This window comes from Microtus pennsylvanicus, chromosome 12, assembly GCF_037038515.1.
Source record: "Microtus pennsylvanicus isolate mMicPen1 chromosome 12, mMicPen1.hap1, whole genome shotgun sequence".
Lineage (NCBI taxonomy): Eukaryota > Metazoa > Chordata > Mammalia > Rodentia > Cricetidae > Microtus > Microtus pennsylvanicus.
The window spans coordinates 44925617-44946099 of record NC_134590.1 but is presented as its reverse complement, the minus strand read 5'-3'; positions in this window follow the sequence as shown (position 1 = coordinate 44946099).

Below are 20483 nucleotides of genomic sequence, written 5' to 3'. Positions count from 1 at the left end.
ACTAAGGGACACAGGGGGACTGTGCCTCTATCTCCTTATATAAAGAGCAATTAGTGCCTTTTAGCTTTGGAGTCTTGCCCAGCAATGTGTATGGAGAGGCTTCTGGGTGGTTGTTAAGGTGTTACCAAGCACAGGGCAATGTCTTGTGGTCTCTGCCCTTGTTAACCAGGAGCTGGGGATTCTTTGGAATACAGATTCCTAGGTCCTTAGTACGATAGAAATCAGCAAGATTTCTCAGTCACTTATTTTTTTTTTACTGTTTTGTTTTGTCCACCCACCCCAGACCTGTTAACTGAGAGCCAACTGTTTGCTGTGTATTTTTCAAGCATGTCAGGAAATAAATCCACCCCAGAGGCTGTTAAGCGTGGAGAGGGGATGAGTGGGAAAGAATTAGGCCCCCCTGGTGGGGGTGGGGAGTACTAGTGGTGCAGCCTGAGATGAGATGAGAAAGCTTCCAAGCAGGAAATAGTGTTTCTTTTGCAGAGGTCACAGCCGGTGCAAAGGGCCTGAGGCAGGAATGAGCTGGGCCTTGGCGAAGGAGGAATAGAGAAGGGAACGTCAGGAGAGGTGTGGTGCGAGACCTACCTATTCAGGGGCCTGGCTTTTTCAGGAATTGTACAGTATTTAAAAGTCCCTCACTGTTTGCTACACAACTGATCTCAGTTTGAACATCTGAGAACAGGGAACACACTAGGATTTATGTTTCTTTCTTTTATATAAATTTATTTATTTATACATCCTGGCTACAGCTTTCCTTCCCCACTCTGTTCCCACCCCCAATCCACTCCTCTTCCATTTCTGTTTAGGAAAGGACAAGTCTCCCATAAGTATCAACAAAACGTGGCCTATCAAGTTGCAGTAACACTAGATACCTCCCATATATTAGGGCTGGGCCAGGTGACTCACTATGAGGAATAGGGTCTTAAAAACCTGTACAAGAGCAGACAGCCCCTGTTCTCAATGTTAGGAGCTCCACAAGAGGACCAAGCTACACAACTGTAACATGTATGCAGAAGGCCTAGGCCAGTCTCACATAGGCTCTCCGGCTTCTGTTCAATGTCTGTGAGCTCCAATGAGCACAGGTTAGTTGATTCTGTGTTTTCTTATGGTGTCTTTGACTCCTCTGGCTTCTATAAACCTTTCTTTCCCTATTCTGCAAGATTCCCTGAATTCTGCCTACTGTTTGGCTGTGGGTCTGTGTCTGTTTCCATCAGTTACTAGACGATGCCTCTGATGACAACTGGACTAGGCACCAATCCGGTCACAGGAGATGTAGTTCAGGCTATGTATCTGCTATTGCTAGGAGTCTTAACTGGGGTCATCCTTGTAGATTCCCTGTGCTAGGTTTTTACTTGACCCGAAATGACTCTCCCTTCCAGTCACTCATAGCAGTTTTATTTGTAACAGCCAGAACCTGGAAACAACCTAGATATCCCCCAGTGGAGGAATGGATAAAGAAAATGTGGTCTATTTACATAATAGACTATTACCTAACTGTTAAAAACAAGGACACCAGGACATTTGAAGGCAAATGGATGGAACTAGAAAAAAATCATCCTGAGTGAGATAACCCAGACACAGAAAGAAAAACATGGTATGTACTCACTCGTAAGTGGATGTTAGTCGTAAAATAAAGGATAACCATGCTACAACCCACAGATCCAGAGAGACTAGGTAATAAGAAGAGTTCATGGAGGGATGCCCAGATCTCCCTGGGAAAGGGAAATAGAAGAGATTTCATGAGGGTAGGTGGGGATGGGAACATGAGTGAGCAGGTTGGCGTGAGGAAGGGGAGATTACTGAAAGAGTCTATAGGATCTGTATTTCTGATTGCTTTGGCCCAGTGCACAATGACTTGATCTCTTTGCTAGGTATCCCTGGTGCCCTTTGTGTACAGATCTCTGGTTGTGGAGTGTTTGTTTAACTACGCAAAGATGTGTTGCATTTGTTTACATATGGAAAGATGTGTTGCTGTTTTACCTGGCCTGCCTAAGGCACCTGATTGGTCTAATAAAAACCTGAGAGACAAATAGCGAGGAAGGAGGTATAGAAGGGATTTCTGGGCAGGAAGAGTAAGGAAGAGGAGGAATTCAAGTTCAGGGAAGAAAGGGAACCGTCAGGGGCCAGCCAGGCAGACATGGAGGAAACAGGAAAGTTGAACATACAGAATGAAAGAAAGGTAAAAAGCCCCAAGGCAAAATGTATGTGAATAAAAACAGGTTGAATTAAGTTAAAAGAGATAGTTGGATAAGTCTAAGAAGCTGAGGTCAAGCATTCATAATTAATAGTAAGACTCCACGTCTTTATTTGGGAGCTGGTTGGCAGCCCAAAGAAAATGTCAACTGCAGTCTCCCATTGACAGAACCGAATGCTGAGTCTTTGCCCAGCCCCTCCCTGACCCAAAAACTAACTGCCAGTTTTTCCCAGAGGCTTATGATGAAGGGCTGAGAAGGCAGGTGTAAAACTATAAATGTCTCTGTTTGGGGGAAAGGAGTCATAGAAACCAGATGGAAAGGACACTGTGTATAGTTATCAGGAAGACAAACTTGGATATCACACAGGTTGAGGATCAAATCCTGGCTTCGCTGGAAAGTGCTAGGAGAGATAAAAAATGACGTCATAGAGCTTTTAACAGACATAGGCTGATCTGGAAGATTGCAGTAAGCAGCACACGGCAGCGCTACGAGCCTTTCACTGATAGCATAGCAAGGGCGTGATGGTTTTTAACACCAAAGGCCACAACTTAGAATCGCCTGAGAAGGGAGCCCTAACTGAGGAATTGTCCAGCTTGCCTTAATTGATATTGGGGGGGGGTCTACCTCCAACGTTGGCTGCCCCTTCTAGTAGCAACCCAATCAAGGCTCGGGGACAGGTCTCCCCCTCACTACTGAGTCAAATTATCCTGTTGCTGCTCCTGCAGCTTATTCCTGGCCTGATATTAGAACCAGTTTCCAGGCTCCTGACATGAGGACCAGGGGCTCTCCGGGAATGCTTCAGTCTTGGGTGCCATAATTGAGACACTTTTTTCTGAGCTGACCAGCGACTGGAGTCTCTGCCTCTCTGCTGTGAGCAGTTGCTGTGGGACAATCTCGGCTGCTGAGGGGCCCAGGTAGTTAAAGCAGATCTAGATCTCCACCGCTCTGGTGTGAGACTGCTTGTTATTTCAACAAAAACTGAAATATATGTATATATTAATATATATATATGTGTGTGTGTGTATATATAACATATATAGTGGGCTTTATAAATGTATAAAGTGTATTCTTTAGCCACACAATACACACACATACATATATATTTATTAAATATACATATGCACACACATAAATAATTTATTAAGATACATGTGTGTATGAAACATGGATAAAGATATAGGCAGATCTATAGATAGTAGATATGTAGATATATTTGTCCTCTCTATTCTGTTCCTCTAGAGAACCCTGACTAACACAAATGGTTATTTTCCTTCTAGAATTATGAGCACCAACTCCTCAGTGGCCTCATGACTTGCTGGTGAGAACTATTCATGACTGTCACCACCCCTCACCCAAGATCTGCCAGCTCTAGCCTCCAGCCCCTCCCTGTGCCTGGACCCTTCTTGGTTATTCTACTTCCATGCAGTTTATTTTGGAGCCATGGTCTTTACCTCTTCTTCCGGCCACAGGTCCCATCAGCTGAATCTTCCCTGTCTTCAGGCTGACTGCCAACTCTGCTAGCTGGGAGAGATATAGGGGTCCCATGTCACAGTGTCCCAGCTGGTTGGGAAGAGTATTGCTTTAAAGTCTAGGCACAACTGTCACCTCTCCCCTGGGTTGATGGCTGACCCAAACATGACGGACCACGGAAGGGCCTCTTGTTGGAGTTCATAGGGCTATCAACTCTGAGGGGCACATGCTATTGTAGGCTCTGAAGCTAGAGGAGCTGAGGGCTTGGGTTAGACCTACTCTGAGCCAAAATGAAGCCCAGTTTGGCTAAGTTCTGTCCTTCCTTCTTTGCTCCCTTCTTCCCTTAGGGAGAGAGTGCTAGGGACTCTGCAGATGACCACAGCGGCATCACACTCCTGAGGGTGGCATTTCTCAAACTTTAGTGCTCCTCTGACAGCCAGGCTTAGTGGTTGAATGATGGGAACTTATGGGCTCCCTTTCCAAAGATCCTGATTCTTCAGCCCTGGCCTAGGACTCCGTGTCTCTATCTAACAGCCCCAAGTGAGTCAGAGGCCAGCAGGCTCAGAGTTGCCTGTGGGGAGTTTCCTGGAAGCCAGTGAGATCATGAGGACCAGCTCAGACACAGGGATTGAAGCCTGGCACTCACACCGCAGGTCATGAAGCCCGAGTTTACTCAGCTGTAAAACAGAATAAATGATACCACCTATGAACCAAAACATGTATGGAAAAATGCTTAAAACATGGTCTGGGTCCTAGTGGCCATTATTAATGCCTAAGATCAATGCTAGGAGTGCTGCCTTTATCCCTGTTGTCATGTCCAGATTCAGGGTTTGTCTCTCCAGTTTTCCCACACAGCGTGTGGAATACAGAATGGTGTCATTAAGTGGGAACGTGTAAACACAGGGCAGTTAGGGGAGCCAATATTCTGTGGCTTATCAAGCCCTTCTATACCTTGGTTATATGGCTGCTCTCCTGGCCTGTAGTAATATGGAGCGGCGAGGCTGCGTCCCCAACACCCCAACCGCCTGCTCGGCTAGCTTATGCCCCGAAATAATTACACGGACACTGTATTCTTTTAAACACTGCTTGGTCCTTTAGTTCTAGCCTTTACTGGCTAATTCTGATATCCCGATCAACCCATCTCTAATAATCTGTGAGCACCGGTCTTACCGGGAAGATTCTAGGTCGGAGCTTCATCGCATGTGTCTGCCTGGGAGCGGGGCATGGCGTCTCTCTGAAGGCGTCTGCTCCCGAGAGGAGAGCTGTAGAGTCTGAGCTCACTTCCTCTTCCTCTCAGCGTTTTGTTCTGTTTACTCCTCCTACCTATCTTCTAACCAATGAAATGAGCCAAGGCAGTTCTTTTATTAGCCAATGACCTTCCTCCATCACTGGCCAACTCTGGACTTTTCTTCCTGAGTTTGTGGGCCAATGATAATAACTGTTAAACTAAAAAAGAGAGTCCACCAGGAGATGGGGAGGGGGCGGGGTATCTGATGCAATCCCAGCATGCTTAGCTCTTGTTCCAGTCCTCAACATACTTGTGGGGTGTATGCATGTGCATTTGTGTGAGCAAAGGCACGTGTGTGCCATGGTGAGTGCATGGTGATCAGAGGGCAGTCTCAGAAATTGGTCCTTACTCTCCTCCTTGCTTGAGACAGGATTTTAGCAGTTGTTCACTGCCCTGTATGCTGGGCCAGCTGTCCTGTGAACTGAGGGGCGTTCTCCTTTCTAGTTCCCATCGCACCACAAACAAGTGCTGGGGTTAAAGACCTATGCCACCACAGCCAGCTTTCCATGGGCTCTGCGCATCCAAATGGAAGTCCTTACTCGTTCATGGCATGCTTTCTCCATGGAGCCCTTGTCCTCCTTCCTCAACATGCTTCTATCAAACCTTCTCCTGGCGTAGCTCAGGCTCAATGCTAATGGGAGCTCAGTGGCTGGGATTCCTGTCCCAGCCTGCGCTCAGGTAACTGTGGAGATCACCTGGAAGGGCAGCGGGCACGCTAGAAATGCCATGTGCTCTGATTGGCAGCAATTCCACGTGAATTGACAAAAAATTGTTCAAATTGAGTAAGAATGGCCTAAGTGTCTTCCCCAGTCTTCGAGATACACAATAGCAGTCAGGGCTGAGCCTGAGAGCGCCAGGCAATTTGAAAATCACTTTAGAAACCCGAGCCTTTTTCGCCAAACACTGAACCAGAAAAGACGAGCAATTTTAGTGGGGTTCCCCGAGATGATTAACTTCTCAAACTCATTTCTGTCTTAAGGAACAATTCTTCTAAAACACCAAACCAACAATATTTATATGTGCTATTTTCCTCACTATAATGTTAAAGATGGGAATAAAAATTAATGGGAAAGAGGTAGTTATAAAAACAACAGAAGTTCCAGGACCGGGCAGGGTTGCTTCTCAGTATGAAGCCATTTGAAAGAAACACCCGCTAACAGCCGGGAGTTGTTAACATTGATTGTCAGTGCGAAGACCCAATTCACAGATAGGGCAGTGTGACATTACTTAAAGCTCCCGATCCGGGCAGCCGCCCTCCGCCTCTGCTCAGAATGTAACTGTTGAAATTCCTTATTCTTCGGTGACTTTCATCTAATGTCTTAACTGTCTGTAAGGGTCAGACCGGGGATTTCACTGCTTTCCCACTGTGTGCTGGGTAAGATGGGTACATCCAGGGAAGGGAGCCCAGATGGCTGAGGCCCTGTATCCTCCCTCCCCACAGAGGGCAGCCACCTTGGCTGCCATTTGGGAGAAGTCACCACGGATCCGCACTGAAGAATAGTCCTGTGTCTTTACTCCAAAGAGAGGCGAGCCTTTTTGGTGAGATTAGTGTTTAGCAATCTGAGTGGGAGGGGCAGTTTCATGGGTAACGTGCTTCTCAAACCCAAGGAATTGAGTTTGGATCCTCAGCCCCCAGGATGGGCAGCGTCTCTCTGTGACTCCTGCCCTGGCGAACAGAGATAGGAGAGTCTCCAGTGTTTGTTTGCTGATTTCTAGCCTGGCCAAATCTGTGAGCTGCGTGTTCCGCAAGAGACCTTGCCTCAAAGAATAAGGTGGAGCGTGACCCAGGAAGAGACCCAGTGACCACTGGCCTCTATGTGCGGGTACCACAGCAGAGCTTTTGGGACGTAGCATTGTTTCTTGTTTCTTTACTGGTAAAATGGGTTCACAGTGGTGACATTTACCGAAGAGCTGCCAGGATGTTCTCCACTGCGGTGTGTGCGGAAAAACTCAGCAGGGTGCTTGGATGTTGCAAGGCCCAGCAGAAGACCACAAGAATGAGTTTCCGTGGTTTATGTTGAAAATCAAAGCCCTAGTTCGCCGCCTCAAGATGATCTTTGCTAATGGTTAGGAGGGCACCCTTCCAGCCCTGCGGTTTTCGAAAACAACTTTGGAGAGATACTCTGTATGCAGTATCTAGCTGATGTTCCATTTCCAAACTTGTCATTCTAAGATAAGTGTCTACCTCAAAATGAGAAAAATTACTTTCGTAGTGTTCGGGGGGAAATGTAATTATTTTTTTTAAATTTAATTAAATAAGAAAAAAATCCTGATTCCATCCCCCAGAATATTTAAAATCCATTTTCCACCTGTGATGTGTAAAAACGGAATAGTCTTTTGTATGCACAGCACAGGCCCTTCAAATTTTCTTCCTCGTTTGTGTGTGCTGTACATGTGTATGCATACACTTTTTGCATGTGTATGGGGATGGCCTCCATCACTCAATTTCATCACTCCACATTTCCTTATCCATCAAGTACAGACCACAGCATAAAACCCCACGGCATTCCAGGGAGTCCATGGGATATGTGTGTGAAGGTTGTACATGAAGAAACCGTGCAGGGTTGATATAAGCATCTACATTCCATGAGCCCAAATGTTCCTCTAGGTTTGTACTCTGGTGTGCCATGTCCTATATCACAGAGTTCTCCTCGACAGAGAATCCTGCTGTTATGAACGAGTATCTTCAAAGTGGCTCCCACGTGCCTTCAAGTCCTTCTCTCGTCTGCATTATCTTGTGACATCTAGTACTTACCTTCCATCCAGGAACTCACCTGTGGTCAATGTCACTGTTTTTATTTATTTATTTAGGATTTTTGAGACAGGGTTTCTCTGTAGTTTTGGAGCCTGCCCTGAAACTAGCTCTTGTAGACCACATTGGCCTCAAACTCACAGAGATCGGCCTGCCTCTGCCTCCCCAAGTGTTGGGATTAAAGGCCACCCTTGAAATAACTGGAATCCCACCAGAAAAGCATCAAGTTCATGACCAAGAGGCTTCCCCACACATTCCCACAGTGCCTGGTCCCTGACCAATAAGCAGAAAAGAGAACTGGGCACTCGAATAGCCTCTCTAGGCTTTGACCTCAGCCAACCCCTGTGAAAGTGACATCGACTCTGGCCCTAAACCCCAAATCCCACTCACTCTCCACCCCCCTGCTCTCGTGCTCTGCGCCCCAACCCAGATTCTTTCCCTTTGTGCAAATGAAGAGGACACGCTCCCCAGCAGAAGGCTAGGTGTAAGAGACAGCCGTGACAATGCCAGTGACGGGCGGTCTTTGTCCCCACCGAGCCAGCAAAGTGCCCCACACCTTCCTGCCATCATCATCACCCCAATACCCAGTTCCACTCTTGCCAGGACAAGGCCACTGAGCACTCTCGGGTCACTAAAGCCCTGCCGTTGATGTGCCTCTGAGGTGTGGGGAGCAACCCAGCGTGCTTCTTATGGGAGAGTGGTCCGACCACTTGTGTCTACTTTCTATTCTGGGATTTTTTAACAGCTCCTGAGTCCATTAGCTGAACTAAGAGTGAGAGCAATTGAAGACCCAAGTGCCTTGATGTTTAGACACATAATGATTATCTGGCCTGATGCCTAGGAGAGTGGAGCCAGGATGGAACTCTTGATCCCAGGGCCCTCCATGTCCTGAAAACTGCAGGAGAAATGTCAGATTGGAGGATTAAAAATATAACGCATCCATACGCTAATAAGATATGTTTGAGTTTGAAATTCAGTTCTGCCGGAAAACTCTTCACTGATGGCAGAGTAATTTCATCTCCCCGGCACACAACCTCACAGCTTCCTGTGCAGTGCTCTGTGCCATTGTGATCCCCGTCTCTCCCCACAGTGAACCCCGAGGTTCTGGTAGTCATTATCAATGACACGTGATACCTCAGCTGTTTCTACAGTTTCTACTGCGCTGTTCATATTTACTAAATGTTGCTTGGGCAGGAGAATAAACAGATGGGAGGACTGAGGTCACCCCGTGTCATTTTATCATTCCTACAGGTAGGGGAAGATTTGAGTCTGAAACAGTAGGATTTTCAGACTGGGTAAAATGATGCATTTTGCATGTGATGTAATTTGAGAATGACTTTGAGAATTCAAGTCTCTTAAATGAAGTGCTTTTCAGGTAGGTGTCTCTACGATCCCTGTGTTCTGGAGAGGCTGGGTCACTTCCCCGGGGCCACAGCAAAGCATGCAATGTTTCCCACTAAAATGTTTCTTGACATTTTTGGGGTCTTGAATGCTGCCAGGACTCAAATGTCTGTGCCCTCCACCCCTACTGTATGGTAATTCCTAAACCCCAGTGTGGAAGTGGTGGAGACGGAGCTTTTGGGAGATGACAAGGCCTCAAAAGCCGTGATTGTGTCTTCCTTCCCTCTTTGCCACATGAGAACACAGAAAATTGTCTTTCCATGAACCAGGAAGCAGTCCTACCTCACCAATGCTGGCTCTGCCTTGAACCTGGTGCTCCCAGATTTAGGGACTGAAAAATAAATGCCTTCTTTGTTTACAGGTAGAGTTTTAATGGCCATCAGAGTAGGCTCACTCAGATCCTCTTTGGAAACCCAATATTACAAAAAATTAGGATATAGTATATAGTTCTCAGATGAGACAGAAAGTTCAAGGCAGTTTTTTTTATTCATTAACCAATGAAAGCAACACATATACAGAAGGACCTCCCACACCATCAACCTGTTAAAACCCAGTCAGTCACCCACCGAGGTTGGTGAACAACACGACAGTTTTCCACGTCTTGAGTTAGACGCATCTAGTTGCCTCCTATATTTTACAATTATTTTTTAAGTGCTACTGTGAGTTAATACAGGGCTGTAAAACTTCAACATTATAGATGGTGTCCAAAGTTCTTTACTTCAATTGATTGCAGGTCACTTCCTTGGAGTAACCATAGTGAGCAATTAATTTATATAATTATGAGAATACACTAAATATCCACAGGTCTGAAAACTACATGGCATGACTGAATGTTATTTGAAAGATTATACAAAGTATATTTTTATGTTTCTTTTTTATTTTTGCAAATGTTTCCCATTTAAACTCCGGTATAGCATTCTCAGTAAGACAGACCTCATCATCAATGCCTCTGTATAGGACTGGGTGGCTCCTAGAGTTTTTATTTTCCAAATGGAGCCGCAGCAAATACCTTTTTGCGTCATTTCAAACCCAGAGGCAGATATTTGCCTGTAACAACACCCAAACCCTAGAACTACTGGGTGACAGAATGTACAAGTTAAAAAAATATATGAATTGGGGTCTGGGGAAAAGACTCAGTGGTTAAAAGCACCAATTGCTCTTCCAGAGGATCCAGGTTCACTTTCCAGCACCCACATAGTAGCTTACAAGTATTTGGAACTCCAGGGGTTCTGATACCCTCTTCTGGTCTCCAAGAGCACCAGGTACACACGTGGCACATAGTCAGACACGCAGAGAACACACGGGGGTCATGGCTGGGAGATTGCTCAGTGGTCAAGAATGCACCTTCTCTTGCAGAGGACCAGAGCATTTTCCCAGCATTTATTCACACCAGGAGCTCACAACTGCCGGGTAGTCCAGCTCTGGGGGATTCCACACCTCTGTGTGAACCTACACTTATGTGCACCTGCCCTCCTACACGTATAACTGTAAAAGGTGGGTGTGTTCATTTTCCCCTGAAAAGCTGTTTATATTCCCACTAATACTGTAAAATATGCCCATGCCCAAGCATTACTTTTATTAGTAACATTCCCAAGTTCTTCATTCTGATGGATAAAAAGGATTTCTTCTTCTTATTTTAGTTTTAATTTTTGAAGTTAGATATCCAATGTATTTTTATATTTTGTATTTTTTGTCTGTGAATTATGTTTCCTTTGTTTTTCTATATCCATCTCCTTTTTTGTCATTGATTAATGAACCTGACTTTTGTACTCTGATTAAAAATATTGCTTAACTTTGTCAAATATTTTTTTTCTTTTAGTGTACACCAAACATTCACAGGTAATTATTGGTTGTTACTCATGGCTAACCGTAAAAAGATGCTTTTATAAAGACAAAATCATGCTTACCTCCAACTCCAACCTGTTGGTTACAGACCTATTTTCTACAGAAAATGGAAACGAACACCACAAACATCTTTTAGGCTGAGTGGTAGAAACAAATAACATCTGATTTTAGTTCATAACTTTTACAATAGGTCTGTTTTATTTTCACTTCCAGCCAATGTTGACGAAATCAGATGGTTAGCACAGCAGGGCAAAGCCTGCATGGAAGTAAAATTGTTTTTGTTCAAGAACTTTTAAAACAAAATTTACAAAAGCATTTTTCATAATAACCTCAGCTTGGGGAGATGCGGAGACATTCTGTTCTCTTATCCCTTTGTGAAATTACCTACAAAATCATTGTCCTTAAAATTGGCTCCTGGTGCTGAGAAACTGGGGAGCTTCTTGTGAAGTTGAAAGGTTGTGAGCCTTTCTGTATTCCAGTGATGTTCTCCAGGTCATGGGCCTCTTTATGAGCTTGACTCCCCTGGAAGCCTCTAATACAAGCAAGCACAGGATAATAATTGCTTCTGAGTCCCAGGAAACAGTGGCCCTAGGAACAAATGCACCCTTAGTCTTTTTTATCTGAGCTTCCACAGTCTCCAGCCACCACATGCAATGTTCATCAAGTCATGTGTCTGTTCCTTGATTCCCTCTAGATCCTCTGAGTAGAAATTCTACCTTCTCTGTATCCTTAATGCTTGCTTCATGTGAATTCATGCACGGGTAGATGAATGAATGGACGGATTTGTTAAACACGACACCTGTTTAGAAGCAGCTTATAAGTCTCTCTATGCCTTTCCAAGAACTCCCTCTGCATACGGAAATTTTAAAAATAGTGTTTTTAATTACTATCAGGTAAAATAGTAATTGGAGCTATGAGCATATTTTCATGAACTTTAATGTGTGCACAGATTCATGGCCTCAGCTCTATAAGCAAGCTGTCAACTGTTCCCACTCCATTGTTGGGAGCAGTGAGACCCCAGATCCTGAATTTCTTGTAATCCCCTGATCTGAGTGCCTACAGCTGTTCTTCTAGCTTCACCTTCTCTTCCAGGAGGGTCTTGTCTGCAGATGGCTGCTCTGCCTTTGGCTCACAATGACCCAAGTCCTCTTCCAGGTTCTGGACACTGTTCGTCTGTTTTGTAAGTGTGCACAACAAGCGAGGAGAAGGCCTGAGAGACAGCGCCAACGCCGGGAGACTGTGCTCTGCAAGCCTCACGCACCGAGCCGCCATGCTTGCCCCCGCAATTGTAGGGAGCAGTGAGACCCCAGATCCTGAATTTCTTGTAATCTCCTGATCTGAGTGCCTACAGCTGCTCTGAGCACGAGACCTTCAGGAGTTCCTGATGGCAGGAGAGTGGTTTCTGGTGGGTTTGGCTAGGGCGTGGCTATCTCTATATAATCTGCCCCTGTACACAATAAAGGGGGCATTCTTGGGGAATTCAAGGATGACCCGTGTCGCTGTCTCTCTGTCTGTGTGTGTTTGTGTATTTTAACCTCCAGCTCCCTTGCCCGAAGCTCGCGAACTGGGTGCCAGCGCACAGAGCACAGAAACGGGGGGGGGGGGGGGGGGGGGGGCGGTGCGCGGCCCTTTATCAGTAATTTCAGTGGCATCATGCCCTTTCAGGTTTCCCCAAACCTCTTCCTTGTTTGTTTCCCCTACTCCTGTGCTGTGTTATCGATATACAAAACGAAGCTATGTTTAGATGAAGATTCTGAAGCCTCTCTTCTGCATTTCTTCTTTGGGTCTAATCATCCTACATCAGCACCTTGGCTGCAGGGTCTCAGAGAGGCAGGGGATCCTAATGTAGCACAGGTTGAAGGTAGTTTTCCCCAACGTTTGCCAAAGGTTCCGTCATCTCTTAAAAGAAGCTAAATGGAATAATTCTAACCTCCTATTCCTTATCTCACAGTCCTGCTGATGAACTATATGACTTAAGGCCTCATGGTCTCACGTTGTGATGTTACTCAAGTTGTCTGATTCTTGACAAACCTTCACAAACATGGGGATGAAAGGAGATGTTTTCTGTGTCTGTCTGTCTCCCTCAAAAATTCTCGACATGACACAGAGCCTCTTTCTCAAATTGGCTCTGGTCAGCGAGGCAGTGGTGCCCTCTGTTAGCAAAGCCACATCAGCTTCGGCTCTGTGCAGAGCTGGGAGGGCCACACAGGCCTGCTAAGGGATGCTGCCGCTCCCGTTTCCTCTAGTGTGTTGGATTTTCCCCATTTCAGGAACTGATCACCCTCGGTGTCACACACAGCTCAGGGTCATTCTGCTGTCCCCCACATAATGACTACACGGTGGGCAGGCACAGTGGTGGTCCTTTCCATCCCACTGAGCTTGTCTTCCGTGACTGCAGAGCGGGATGGGAGTGTTCTGGGGATGGCGAGTCTGATGGAGTTCTGGAGCATAAATCTGTGATGGGGGTGGGTAATGGGGTGAGCGAATTCACTGTGTTCTTAATCCCTCTGCCGTTCCGAAAGACCTCTGTGGACTCAAGTCCACAGAAATGGCCCTCACTCAGTGTCTGACCTACGTTAGTGAAGCTCATTGTTCCGTAGGGGAAGATGACATGTAAAATGTATCTTTCAAACCAGGAAGCCAAAGCAGGGCTCGGTGACTATTTTATTAAGGGGCAGGTCTTAACTAGCTTGGGTTTGGGGACATAAGCAGCTTCTGTTACAACATGATGCTCTACTTTCATCATGAAGGAAACCATATGAACAGCATGGTGTGTGCCAATAAAACTTTATTTGCGAAAACAGATAGTGGCTTTCATTTGGCCTGTGAGTGTACCTTTGTTTACTGACTTCTGCTCTGGTTTGCATGTTCTCTCAAGGTGACAACACAGTGTGACACTGTTACTTATCCCCAGGGTGAGGGTGTTGGGAGGTGGGGCCTGATGTGACGTAATTAGGCTGTGCAGGCTCCACCCTCATAAATGGATTAACGCGGTTACTAGGAAAGTGAGATTGTTGTCATGGTGGGTGACGTTGTTATGAAAAGACAAGTTTGTGGGTGCGTGTTCTCTCACTCTTCCTCTTATCCGTCTGCCATGGGATAATGCAGCAAAAAGGCCCTCGGAGATGCCAGCCTCTCCATCTCGGGCTTCCCAGCCTCCAGAACACAAGGCAATAAATTCCCGTTCATTATAATCGAGCCAGTCAGCCAGTGGTACTCTGTTGCAACAGTGCCGCGCAGACTGAGCCAGCAGATAAACCAGAGACAGAGTCCAGGCCCTCTCCTATCAGCCCTGGGGAGCTTATATTTAGTCTTCCAGACCCGAGAGAAGTTCTCGTGAGTTTTGTGGTTATGCTGCGGAGTCTCTTTGCTACATCAACTTATCCCACACTTGCTTGGCCTGCCTTCTTATTATATAAAACTTGAATATTCTCCACCCTTGACTGTATAATTTAAACTAATCCTACCTATCACCCAGCTCTTTGACTTGCCTATTTTTTTCTGTACCCATTGCTTTGTAATAGTCTAAGATTTAAAGTATTTATTTTTCTGTTTATATCTCTCGGGAATGTCAATGAGGGCAAAAGAAATTTTAGTCTTATTGTTTTCTTCCCATACTTGAAATAATCACAGAGATGGCACTTGCTAATATTTGGTAATTGGAAGAATGAATAAATATGAATAGCATCAAGGGAGCTGGAGAACTTGGAGACAAAAATACAAACTTTCTCATCTTTCTTTTCTAGGTAAAAAATGTTCAGCACCCACTGCCGTTAGGTGTCTGTTTACTGATTTATGAATTGTGTAGGAAGTTTTAAGAATGAAGTAAATAGAAATAGCCCAAATGAGCTGCCTCAAATTTCTACTCACATTGGAGACCACAGAAGTAAAGGAATCAGTGAGTAAGAGGAGGCCTGGATCAGAGCTGGTCTTGAGGTTGGAAGGACCACACAGGTATCATGGCCAACAAAACCGACAAGCCTTTGCAGCTCCTCCCTCCACCCCCACTCTGGCAAGTGTTCCAGGAGCCATTTCTTCCCAACAACAGAGGAGAATGTGTGGAAGGTCCTGGTCATGACATTAAGACTTGTGGACAAGCTGCAAACAACTGAATATGGAATCCATAGGAACGGTCTCTCTTTTCTTTAATTTCCAAAGGTGTATGTGCTGGTTTTGTTTCAGACAGCTCTCATTCATTTATCCAGCACAGTCTGCAGGCCAAGACTGGGGGGGTCAAATCAGAAGACAAGGCTCTCAGAATCCAGGAAGCAGCAGCTCCCCTTCAAAGGAGAGAAGAAAACACAAACAAAGGGAGTCAATTGGGAAGATGGCTTTGATGTGGAATAACCCTGTTGGTTTAAAAATTACAGAGCATTTTACAAGGCGTGGAATTTTCTAGGGCCTCCCCTCTGTGAAATCGCCACAGGAGCAACGGGCAGCTGCTGCCTGGAATATTTACCTTGTTATCTGCTTCACCTTCCCCAGCTCCTGTCTTATTGGCAATTTCCCTCCCAGGCAGGGGCTGACTACTCAGACTGTCCCAGCTGGCTCTTGCTTCTGGCTGCCTTGAGAGAGACTTTGCTTATGATTAACATTTTCCACACTGCTCAGTGCTCTGAATGTTTTTCCTCTTTGCTTTATTAAACCAGAATATGCTAACACAAGGTAATTTCACCTTCATTAATGTACCGAAAGGCAGCTTGTGTTTATTATCACTTCTCCTCAGGATTCAGGCATGAATCTCTGGGCGCTGGGTCAGAAGGTAGAACTGGGAAGGAACAGTTATTTTTCTTCTTGGGTGACCAAACATCTGACAGTGGGAACTCAAGGGAAGAAAGACTTACTTGGGCTTCTGGTTTTATGAGGATATTGTGGGGTAACTGGGTCACCCTGTCCAGGGTGATTGGGGGTTTTCTCACATCTTGGTCCATCAGGAAGCAGAGAATAAAAGTCCAGACTATAACCCTCAAAGCCTGTCTCCAGAGACAACCTCTGCCAGTCAGGTGCCACAAGCTCTCAGAATAGCAGCATCAGTAAGGGACTAGGTGTTCAAACACATGAACTCGTAGAGGACATGTTAGACCAAAAGGTAAGGGTCTTCCCCTGAACTCCATAAGATAATGGTGGCCTCATGATGTAAAGTTCATTTAGAGTAAATTCACAAGATGCCAGAGTTCTCAACACTTCAAGAGACCAGTCTCTTCTAAGACCAAGATGATCTTTTCATCGTGAGCCTCTGTGGGAGAAAAGTTAATACTTCTAATCTATAAGGGCATAGAACAAACATTGTGGCCCAAAGAGGGAAGTCTAAGAGGAAAGAGAGAAAAGATTGAACTAAAGCAAGACCAGAATCAAACCTTGAAGCTCAGTATTATAGAATCTGGGACACATAGTCATAACGTTATTCAGGCTCCAATAGGCTAGGGTAGTCCCACCTCTGTGGCCTTATTGCCTGCAGCATTTATAGGCTTGATGTGGGATTCCCCTCTGTATGCTGTGAATTTCATTGGTTAATAAAGGAACTGCTTTGGGCCTATAGCAGAGCTATAGAGGAACAGAGCTAGGCTGGGAAAACTAAACTGAATGCTGGGAGAAAGGGGGCAGAGTCAGAGAGAAGCCATGTAGCCCTGACAGAGATGGATGCCAGAACTTTAGCAGGCAAGCCACAGCCACATGGTGATACACAGATTAATAGAAATGGGTTAAATTAATATGTAAGAGTTAGCCAATAAGAAGCTAGAGCTCATAGGTCAAGCAGGGATTTAAATGTGTTTCTATGTGATTAATTCAGTTCTGGGTGGCTGGGACGAACAAGCCGAAAGCTCCACTTGGTGCCTGCTGCTTTATTCAACAAATGCCCCTTGTTTCTAGTAGCTCTGACATCTTAGCATGTCCATTGAAACTTAGGTTTCATCTTCACAGATTTCAACCTTGCTGACCTTACTAGCTTTTACCTTGAGCTTTGGTGCAAGTGCCTTTTGTTTGTTTGTTTGTTTGTTGTTTGTTTTTCAAGACAGGGTTTCTCTGTACTTAACCCTGACTGTTCTGAAGCTCACTTGTAGACCAGGATGGCCTTGAACTCACAGATTTCTACCTGCCTCTGCCCCCTGTGCACAGGAATTAAAGCACATGCCACCACTGCCCACAAGTACCTTTTAATTGAATGTTTCTCAACTGAAGAGATTCCTTAGTGGTTCAGAGTGCAGAGGATCCTTTTCCAGAGGACTCAAGTTTGGTTTGCAGGAGGGAGGCTTACAGTCACTTGTAACGCCTACTCCAGGGGATTTGATGCCAATCTCCTCAATAAGAATAGCTACTCTATCTGCAGCTTCTTGACACCCAGTGCCCATGCCTTTCTGCTTTGCCTCTTTCTCACTGGGAATGCATTGTGGCAGGAATAGCAGGCAGCTAATCGTTTTGTGACACGAAGCAGAGATCGCTAGTGCTCAGCTTGCCTTCTTTTTTCCATTTTCACTCAGTCCTGGCTCTCAGTTCACAGGCAGTACCACCCATATTTAGGCTGTGTTTCCCCTCCTCAGTTAATCCTCTCTGGAAATGCCCTCAAAGACATGCTCAAAAGTGTGTCTCCCAGGTGATTCTAAATCCAGGCAAGGTGACAATGAAGATTGGCCATGACAGGAGGTCCTGAGCCTTTGGAAAAGGTGACCGGACTCCATCATGAGAAGCAATCATCTGAGCCTTAGATTCACTGGCACCTGGAAGAGTTATCACCAGAGACACAGCCACAACTACACCAATCAGAGGAAAAGATGGGTAGACAAGGTAAAAACAAACACAACACCACAAAGAGCAATATGGTACCAACAAAAACAAGTGGCTCTACAATATCAAGACTTGAATACCCCAATACAGATGAAGCAGAAGGAAATGATTTAAAAAAAAAAACTTTAGGAGAACGTTTGAGGTCTTTAAAGAGGAAATGAAAAATTCTCTCAAAGAAATGGAGGAAAAGACAAACAAAAAATTAGAAAAAAATTAGCAAATCCTTTAAAGAAAACCAAGAAAAAGCAATCAAACAGGTGAAAGAAATGATTCAAGACTTGAAAACCAAAATAGAGACAATAAAGAAAACAAACAAAGGGAATTCTGGAATGGGAAATATTGGAAAATGATCTGAAATCACAAATGCAAGCATAACAGCAGAATAAAGGAGATGGAAGAAAGACTCTTAAACATTGAAGATACAACAGAGGCAAATTGGGCAAAGAAAATGTTAAATTTAACAAAAGCTTAACACAAAATATCCAGGAATTATGGGATACCATGAAAAGACCAAATGTAAGAATGTAATTATAGAAGAATGAGAAGTCCTACTCAAAAGCACAGAAAATATATTCAACAAAATTGTAGAGGAAAACTTTCCCAACTAAAGAAAGATATGCCTACGAAGATACAAGAAGTCTACAGAACACCAAATAGACTGGACCAAAAAAGTTTCCTCACCACATAATAATCAAAACATTAAACATACAGAGTAAAAAAAGAATATTAAGAGCTGCAAAGGAAAAAGGCCAAGTAACATATAAAGGCAGACCTATCAGAATTACACCTGACTTCTCAATGGAAACAATGAAAGCCAGAAGGTCCTGGTCAAACATTATGCAGACATTAAGAGACCACAGCCAGCCCAGACTACTATACCCATCAAAACTTTCAGTCACCAAAGATGGAGAAAACAAGATATTTCATGACAGAACCAAATTTAAACAATACCTGGCCACAAAATTAGCCCTACACAAAGTACTAGAAGGAAAACTCCAACCCAAGGAAGTCAGTTATATCCACAAAAACACCTACAATAGATGATCTCACAGTAGCAAATCCCAAAGAAGGGAAAAAAAACACACATAATAACACCAACAACAATGAAAACTAAAATAACAGGAACTAGCTATCACTAGTCATTAATATCCCTTAATATAAATGGACTCAACTCACCTATTAAAAGACACAAGCTAACAGTCTGGGTACAAACCAGAATCAATCCTTCTGCTGTATACAAGATATGCACCTCAACCTCAAAGACAGACATCACCTCAGAGTAAAGGTTTGGAAAAATTTTTTCCATTCAAATGGAACTAAGAAACAAGCTGATGTAATACCTAACAAAATAGACTTCAAACTAAAATCAATCAAAAGAGACAAAGAAGGACATTTCATATTTGTCACAGGAAAAACCCATCAAGAAAAAATTTCAATACTGATTATCTATATCCCAAATACGAGGTCGCCCTTATATGTAAAGGAAACATTTATAAAGCTTAAATCACACATTAAACCCCACACACTAATAGTGGGAGACTTAAACACCCCACTCTCACTACCGGACAGGTCTGCCAGACAGAAACTTAACAGAGAAATAAGGGAAGTAGTAGATTTTATGACTCAAATGGACTTAACAGACATCTATAGAACATTTTATCCAAACTTAAAAGAATATGCCTTCTTCTCAGCACCTCATGGAACCATCTCAAAAACTGATCACATACTATGTAACAAAGCAAACCTCAACAGATAAAAAAAAATGGAATAACCCCATGTATCTTATCGGATCACCATGGCTTAAAACTAGAATTCAACTGTAACACTAATTCTAGAAAGCCCCAAAACACATGGAAATCAAATAATGTTCACGTGAATAATGCTCACCAATGGGTCAAGGAAGAAATAAAAACTTCCTAAAATTCAATGAAAATGACCACGCAAGATACCCAAATTTATGGAACACAAGGAAAGCAATGTTAAGAGGAAAGTTCATAGCAGTAAATGCATATAAAGAAGCTGGAAAAATCCCACACTAATGAGTTAACAGAACACCTGAAAACTCTAGAATAAAAAGAAGCAAACTCACCCAGGAATACTAGATGGCAAGAAATAACCAAATTGAGATATGATATCAACAACTTAGAAACAAAGAAAACAATACAAAGAATCAATGAAACAAAGAGTTGGTTCTTCCAGAAAATCAAAAATATAGACAAACCTTTATCCAAAGTAAACAAAAGGCAGAGAGAGAATATCAAAATTAACAAAATCAGAAATGAAAAGGGGGGCATAACAACAGACACGGAGGAAATCAAGAGAATTATCAGGTCATACGTCAAAACCCCACAAATTTGGAAAACTTAAAGGAAATGGAAATTTTTCTGGGTAAATATCACTTACCAAAGTTAAATAAAGACCAGAGGAGGAATAAATAGACTTATAACTGCTAAAGAAATAGAAACAGTCATCAAAAGTCTCCCAACCGAAAAATGCCCAGGACCAGATGCTTTCAAATCAGAATTCTGCAAGATTTTCAAATAAGAACTAATACTAATACTCCCTAAATTGTTCCACAAACAGAAACAGAAGGAACATTGTCAAACTCTTTTTTACGAGACTACAATTACCCTGACGCTCAAATCACACAAAATCATTACTAAATAAAAGAATTACAGAACAATATCACTCATGAACATTGATGTAAAAATACTCAACAAAATACTGGCAAACCAAATCCGAGAACACA